Source organism: Notechis scutatus, chromosome 5, assembly GCF_049901735.1.
Source record: "Notechis scutatus isolate UNSWTSFEM ecotype Mainland chromosome 5, rNotScu1.2, whole genome shotgun sequence".
Classification (NCBI taxonomy): domain Eukaryota; kingdom Metazoa; phylum Chordata; class Lepidosauria; order Squamata; family Elapidae; genus Notechis; species Notechis scutatus.
Genome location: NC_142013.1, coordinates 43,476,712 through 43,485,975, shown reverse-complemented (window position 1 = coordinate 43,485,975; position 9,264 = coordinate 43,476,712).

Sequence of the window (9,264 nt, the reverse complement as noted above, 5' to 3'; positions counted from 1 at the left end):
GGTCTTCTAGTCCTACTGTTCATATAGCAAGGGCAAATTCATAACACAAATAAAATTAAAATGTATTTAAGTGTTCACGTTTCTAAGCAATGAGCCAATGTTTTCAATTATAGTGTTACCATTTTTTTTCAGAACTTACTAATGGAATGTGGCTATACTGTAAGTATCAATGCATAACAGAGTGACAGCAGCCATATATTCTTCATCAGAGGATATAATAAGCACCATCCAATAAATTCTAATGTGAACCTGAAATTGTGTATAGCAGTTAGAATAACAACGTTCATGCTACCGAAGGAAGAAAGATTGCCGGAACTTCATAATGGAGTTTGAACCTGAGTATGTGTAATATTAAGACATTAAGAATAATGTCTCATCTAAAGTAGTAGTTTTATTAACCTGACAATGGTAACATTGTAAACTACAACATAGTATCTAGTTGTGTTTTTGGACATGCAGAATGCTCTTTAACCAAGAAGGAGCTTCCATGAGCAGATTTATATTTCCTGATATTCTCTTTTCTCTGCAATTTTATGAAGTAGAGTATAAAGGTATCTAGAGGGCTACAGAGGAAATAGGAATTTGCAAAGTAGTACCTTCCATCTTTTCACTTATGAAAATCAAAGATCTTTCCACCTGTAAAAGGAAACAAATTTACACTATTCATATTATTAAAATATGCTTATATCACTTTATAAGAAACCAAAGGCCTTTAGGGTAGAATATTTTAAAACTTGATAGTTTTCCAAATTCCATAAGAACAATTTAACTAATTTAAGTAATTATAGCTGTTTATTATTTTTATGATGTAATAATCTTAATCATTACCTTTAGATTTAATTTGTGTGCGTTTATAATTATTCTCTATATGTAGCCTGAATGAGATGTGTTTCTTAAATTTACAACTAAACTTTTAATATGAAGTTCAAAGTCAAGCTGTGAAACTAAACTTTTTAAAAGTAAAAATGATTAGGAGAAACAATTTTAGCTGCCTGCAGGTGATTAGGAAGAGAAAATACAACTAGAGCAAATAGAAAGAAAATCACCATGATTTCCATTAGGAGCAGATTAAAACCTTTCACACTACATTTTTCTCTATCTCTCTGCCTTTTGCTGTATTAACCATTAGACATCCAGCTGTGTCCACATTCTCCTTGAAAATCTGTATGTTGTAGCAAGAACTTTTTAGTGGAGTATGTTTTCAATAAAATAGATGTGGCAATATAAGATACAATTATGTATTCACTCATAGTAAAAAATCTCATGATGAATATTAATTGTACATCATGGACCCTAGTTTTATGAGTGGATAGATGACTATGATAGATAGATAGATAGATAGATAGATAGATAGATAGATAGATAGATAGATAGATAGATAATAAATATATAGGATGTATATTGGGGGTTCCTACTGCTTTCATATATATAGTCTCATATTCAAATACAGAATTATTAAATAAAAATAATATTTATTTTATAACATCAATAATTTAACTTTATGATTTTTGCCACATTGGAGTAAAGCAGAATTTATTTCTACAACTTACCCACTAATTTAATAAAAGGGTGTATGTGCGATGGCTCAGCAATTAAAGACACTGAGCTTGTCAGCTGTAAAGTTGACAGCTTGGGTTCAAGACTCAAGTGCCACATAACAGTGTGAGTTTCAATTACTTGTCCCAGCTCCTGCCAACTGAGCAATTTAAAAGCATGCAAATACCACTTTGGTGGTAAGGTAACAACATTTCATGTGCCTTGGAGTATAATCATGCTGGCCACATGACCTGTAACCTACCTGTTACTAATAAAATGGATTCTGATAATACATAAAACAGTACATTAATAATAAATAATTAAATACATGAATCAATTAATTGGTCTTAAACTGATATACATAACAGCAGATCCCAATGTTGCCTATAAAACTTCCAGAAAAGCCAAGGGACAAGCTGCTCTCTCTATTGTACATCATTGTGACAGAGACCCTTAATAGATACCCTGTCCCGAAACACATAGGGAACTCAAAGTTAGAGCCTTGCATTTCATTGAAAAAATATGCTAGTAACCAGTGCAATTCTTGTGACCACATTATATGCATGGTCAGGAAGCATACAAGTATCTACATTGCAGACCAGGTGAAGTGTCTGCATATTTTTCAGAGGTGTTCTCATGTAATTATAATACTCTAATTGAAATATGACAAGTATATGACATGACCATGCTCAGAGCATTCTGTTCCAGTTAAAGCTGTAACCAGAATTTTCAGCCAGGAGCTGGACAATGACTGCTTTTTCTTCCCCTGATTGAAACCTCAGAGTATGTCTCTTCTGCACAAGCCTAAAACCCATACATATAAATGATAAATGTACTTTAAAAAAAAATCTTTCTTTTGTTTGTGACATACTTCTTTATTTGACATTATTTGTTTAGGACATTTATATGACCTCCCTCTTAAACAAATAATTCTAGGAAGCTAACAACAATATACATAAAAAATAATATTATAAATCAATTTAAAGTAAGATAACAAAAACCCCTCCCCCCAATTTAAAAAGATTGCTAAGTTTTTTGCTTCCACTTGAACAAACTTTGTTTCCATAAACAACTTACCAGAGGTTAGTGCATGAACATCAAGGATCTTAGCACCTTGCATCATAAGAACTATTATTTATTTGAGAAATAGAAACTAATGGCCAAATTAATTTTTAGCAACTTCTGTATGTTTAACAAGATATCTGTTCTATATTATTAGGAATAAATGCAGATTTCAAGCTCATATTTATATATAAAAAAGAGATTGAAATGCGCACACAAAAAAAAAATACTGTACGGAACAGGGATGGGAAAACAGAGAACAGGAACAGGAAAAGATTCAATTTAGAAACCAATACTTATTGCCACTACTGATTAGCACACAAAATACTGATAGAGGTTACAAGTAGTTAAAAAGTTATTCCTATAGTAAACCAGAGCAGATGATAAAATGTATTTATCACAACAGCAAACTTTATAAAGGGGATAACTGTCAAAACTGCTATAGCACAGGTCTCTGCAATTGTAATTTGGCAAGCGAAGAGTTCCCTTGGGAAAACCAAGCATAATAAAACTACAGATGTAAGCAAACTTTCCATCTCCATTTCTGCTCTCCTATAATAGGTTTATATGGCAAATTAAGCTATCTTGCTTCTTATAGTGACCATGTTTAGTAAAGGAACATTGGTTTTACCTGAATATTAGTTTGCTAATTATATTACAGGATTTGAGAAATGAAATTATATTCAGTTTATGAGGTGAATGACTCTAGCAGATTTTGATTGCTTCATTTTGTTCTTTGTACATAGGTATGATTCTACACACATTTCCATTAAGAAGATAAGGGAAAATAACAAATTAATCCCTTGAGAAATCAGCTGAATGATATCTCTAAATTATATACAGCATTATCCAAAGAATTGTAACCTTAGAAATTCTGATTAATGATATTTTCACTATTGGCATGAATGTCCCTTGGGTCAGTCATAGTCTCTTAGTTCAAATGATCTCATAGGATTGCTCTAGGAAAGAAAATAATAGGCATGGACATTTTGTCTTGAATTATACAAAATTGAGGTATCATTATGATTGTTGGTTGCACAATCAGCCAAATGTTTAGACTGTGCTTGGTATTTTTGTTTATCTACTGAGTCCCTCTCAAGGACCTGGAATAGGCAGGTGATGTTGTTTGATAGTGTTAAAGGTATTGTTACAAGCTGTGAGATACTCCAAGTAAAGATATTGTTTCAGGCTTTAAGCTGTTCCAAGTAAAATTAAGCAATTACTGATGATATTCAAGTGGTGCTCCAGATAATTTGCACCCAAAATGCATATTACAGTTGGTACTATCTATGCTTTCTTTTCCCACCATAGTTCTATATTACCTGTTCACAACAATATGAAGTCACAGCTGCCATTTGATGTTGACCTTCATACCATTGAGTTCTTCCAAAGCACTTAGGATGTCATAATGTATGAGTGTAATACATGTACACATCCAAGCAATGTGGCTTTTCCATTAATATATGGAAATTTTGACAATGTATGGATTTTCTAAGTACTGTCCAATATTTTTTGGAATGGCACCTAGTGTGTATTGATAACCACTGTGACCATGACAGCCAGTTTGTGCTATAATCTTTTAACTTCAATTTTCATAAGATTTTCACAGTGTTAAATCTGTATTATTAAGGAAGGTTTTATCAATTTGCATTCAGAAATTCCACAATATTTTAACCTGTTCATTTTTTTTACTACTTTTTCAATTCTACATTTCCACCAGTTTTTTCTTAGCAGGACATAATGATTTTTATAAATGTTCCAGTGAATCATTTTGGTGACTGTGCTATGTTGTTTTTTATAATCAGTTTGTTTGATCTTGAATGAGCAGAGTACATGATCTGGTGTTTCTTCTGTTACTTTGAATCATTTCAAAAAAAAAAAATTCAATTCTGGCCTTGATTACATTAGTTCAAATAGCTTGCCAATTTGAGCAGCCGGAATCAAGCCTTCAGTTTCTTTTTTAAATATTCAGTTCTAGGCCATTGTCAGGTTTTATCTTTATCTACTTTCCCCTGAACTTTTGTGAAAATTTGACTATAATTCTTTTCCTTGCTGGCTTTCTGTTTGTGTATTTATTACATCATTTTAATATTCAGTTTTGTTTCTGATACATTCAATAAATTCCATCAATTACATCAGTGTTTATTCTTGGTTATCTTTTACATAATCGGCCAATGCATGCTTTTCTTCTTTGAAAGTTTGTTTAACTTGAAATAAATCTCTGTTTTCATTTATGTGGGTCAGCTATAATCTATCTATATCACTATGGGGATGTAGTGCATAGAGAATAATCATCAGTTTTCTTGTTTTTCAGTCCAAACTGTCCAATTCAGCTTGGGTCCAGTTAATAATTTTAGCAATGTATTGCATTACAATTATTGCCCAGGTATTGATGGTATTAAACATTTATTTCTGCATAAAAAAGCACTGAGGTATCTGAACCCACAACAGTTAAATGAGTCTATTTCCTTTAAAAACAAAACAAAATCCCAAATTTTAGAATAAATGTACTACAGCAAATTTATAGCAACAATACTTTTTTCTAAGAATATTTCAGTTCTTTAGAATTATTCACAATGCTGAGAGGCATTTTTCTCCTTGCTTATTTTTAATAAATGTGTTGGTCACATGCTGTAAGAAAGCTGTTTCTCTCATGCACAACACTATCCTTCTGAGACTATTTGATGAAATTTCTTTGTGCTTTATTATTTTGGAGCGGGCCAAGGGCTCAACCTACTTCTGCAGCACTGCCTGTTAGTGGCAAGAATAATATTGCCAGTTTGGCTATATTTTGGTTTTGGAATATTTAATTTGTTAGTTTAACTGTTTGAAAGTTGTTCAAATTTCACATGGTCATGACCACAGCATTTATTATTACGGTTGTTCATATGGTCAACCAAATATTTAGACTGGATTTTGTATTTTTATTCACCTATCAAGTCCTTCCCAAGAACCTGGAACAGGAAAAAGATTAAAAATATTAGAAGTATCATTGCAGGATGATGATGACTGATGATAATGATGATGATTTTGTTATTTTGTTTGGAAGCTTTGAAAGCTACAAATGGTTAGGCTTCTCTGACTCTCTGAGAGAACTAATCATACTCACATGGCAGTCTGACTTATAGAACATGAAATCCTCCATGGTTTATTTTCCCAAGATTTGAATATCAGTACAATAGACACTTTTCTTTTAAGACAGAAATATCTAGTAAAAAAAGGGAAAAAAACACTTCCCATGTCTCTCTTTTCTCTAATAATGTGTCTCAAGGATTGTTACTGTTTTTCATTACCTTTTTATTAACTACACAGATCAGATTTTTTTTCTTCAAAACTTCCCCAAATTGTCAAGTTCTTATTATTTGCTCTTATACCACTAATAATAAATTGCATTAACTGATTTTAAACACAGTTTAATTTTTGCAGTTTTTGAAATGTATAAACTGCTTAATAACTCAATTTTAAGGCTCTGAAAGTACTGGTGTTGCAGGAGGCTTCAGTTCATAATATATATTTCAGGTAAATTCCTTGTTCTTTTAACAACATTATCTTCTTTTTCATAGAAGTGCTAAATTCTATATAAAATTAAAAGTTTATAGGCACTTTAAAGTCTAATAAATTAGTTATGACATAAGTTGAGAATCCTTTCAAGAATTTGAAAAACTTCACTGGCCCTTGCTTTTCCCTTCTGGAAAAGATGAAAGGTGGGAAAAGAAAAAGAAGACCAATGTTTGAAGATGCTCACAGCAGGAAGTGCCTTCTGTTGTCAGGTTTATTGTCTTCCCTTGCTTTGCTGAAGAACAGAAGAAGTGCTGTTTTAAAGGTACTCTCTGGTGAGGAGACCAAAGAGTTGAGGATTCAAGGCCTCATTTGTGATGCTATAGACTCTATGGGGGGTCGGATAAGTACCACTTTTTCTTCTCCTTTGATTCTCCTTCAGCTACATAACCTGGTTAAAAGCTTATTTGCAGAAGAAGGCAGCAGTAGACTGTATCTTGTAATAGAAAATCCTGGTGCTAGCTTTAATTGGTCTACAGTAAGGATGGGCAAAAGATGATCAGGATATTTCTAAACTATTTGGAATATCATTTATAAAAATTCACTGTGATCGAAATAAGAATTATAGAAACTGCATTTTCCTAGTAGATTTGGTCTGATGTCCTAAAATAATCTAATGTTCTGTGTCAAAGTAAATTGTTTAGCCGAATTCTAAGAAAACACACACACATACATACATGTAGTTTATTTTAAAAGTATAAAATATATTCTACCACTTATGAAATTACTAAAAATAGTAAAATATACAGGTGCTAAATCAAGGCATAATTAAATATAATTCTACTACTAAAATAATGGCCCTGGGTATAAGTGAATGTAAATGTCTTTGTTTTCACTGGTCACTACTTGGATTTGTTAAGGATAAGGTAACTGAATTCATATTAACCAAATGAAATCTGTAACATTCAAATCACACCCCCTTACATCATCATGCTTCAGGATAAAACAAACATTCTATAGACTCTAACAATTGTTGACATGAGCATGCAGATTACTTTTCTTAGTTTAAAACATTTCAAGAAGTGATAAATAGCATAAAAAGTGGCTAGGCACTCCCTAGAGGTTACATCACTAAACAAGCTACATTCTAAAGAAGGTCCAAAATGAATCATGGTGTACAATATCTTTTGTGAGCTTTTCTTTTTCAATATTTTTCTGATCTAAGAGTTCACATAAAAGCAGGGTTGTGGAGAAAGGGAAGGCTCCTGTTGCTTGAGTATCAAGATCTGTTTTATAAATCACTGTACTGCAAATGAAATGTCATCTTGCTTCCTCACAGGCCAAAAGGTCTTTCAACAAGGATTCAAATTCAGTTTCATCTGGTTAAACTGTCCTCTTCTGAAGAAAGACTTCTAAAGATTGAACACTACCACTTGAAAATCAAACATCCCTAGTTTCTCAGGATTAGAAATTCTTTGGAGAAGCAACAATGTTACTTGATCATTTATTTCCAAACAATCTTGTTGCTGGCATGTTATTTTCTGCCAAATATTGTGTGCTTTGTAAATTCTGTTATGATAGCTCTGCCATTTTATTCTATGTTATAGTAACAGTTTTCTCATGGAATTTTAGTCTTGGTGATAATGAAGACAGTTCTTCCCTTGGAGTTTTTTTTTGTTTGTTTAATCTATAATATTTAAATCCAATAAATAAATAAAAATAATTTGTGCTACATTATGACAGTAATTTAACATTGTGGCCAACATTGAAAGGAAAATGGTAAAGGAAGAAAGTTGTTGACTTGAAAGGTAGTATTTATATTGTATCCAACTCAGTCTGAATGATGTACCAAAGTGATCTGTACTATCTATATCACTAACAGATAGTCCTCTATATGGTAACAGACAATTAGAAGTAGTACTTTTGTCCACACTTTTTATAGTTTATTAAAAAACATTTTGAATAAGTCATGATGGATGGTACAGGTCAATATCTGAAGATTATTCTGATGATAAGCATGCTATAAGGAGATTATGAATTGGATATAAGATATATGTAATTTAGGTAGCTATGAATGTATATAAAAATAGGACTCCAAAGGTTTGTTATAATTGCATGTTATGCTCCAGAGATTAGTGATAATGAAAAAGCAGAAATGAACTGAAAAAAGGATATAAATAGATCAATGGAAATAAGAACATGCACAAGAAGCAAAAGAGACAAGAATTACTTAGAGAATTACCGATAATAGTGAGTATTGACTGATTTTTTTATTTTAAAAAAAACTGTTTCTAATCTGTGCATTAAGGATAACTTTATCCATATATAAATCTTGCAAAGGTGCATGTGTGTGAGTGTAATACTGAGAAAATTAGTGAACTTGAAATACTGAGAATTAGTGAAGGATGCGAGTATGATAAAGTCTTATGAATTCTTGATAGTGTTAAGACTGAGTTTTAGAGGAAAATGAACATAAAAGAAATCAAAAAGTGAAAGAACTAAGCATAAAAGTAGATAAACTGCAGGAAGAAGATGTGCAAGTCCTGTTTATCAAAGTATTAGAAGATAGATTAATTTTTTAGTAGAATGTAAGAGACATAGAGAAAAATAAGTCATAGAAACTGCTTGGAACCGAATGAAAGATATTATGTTGCACAGGTTATAGCATATGACTGAAATCAAAAAATTATATATATAATTATAAAAGTCACTCTCTCTGAGTTCCAGGAAATAGGCAGTAGTAAACACTTCCAAAATCTTGCCAGAAAAACTGCAAGGACTAGGAGTTAAGATTGACTTGAAAGCTATAAAATAAAGCAGTGCTGTAATAAATCAGGAATTTACTACTTGTGAACTTACAGTGGTTACAGGACTAATTTCAGGTTGTTCTCATCCTAATTTCAAAGGCCTGATGTTTCACTGTAGAATGTACAACAATCTGTTACAGCACGAAGAACACAATAGAGAAAAGCAGTATTCCAATATCTGGAGGGCTGTCTTAAAGAAGAGGGGTTTTACCTATTCCCTACAGCACCTAAAGGTACAACAAGAAGCAATGGATGGAAACTAATCAAGAAGAGAACAAAATGAGATATTTCCTCACAGTTAGAACAATTAATCAGTGGAACGACTTGCCTCCAAAAGTTGTGTTATAGGAGGGGTGTCAAA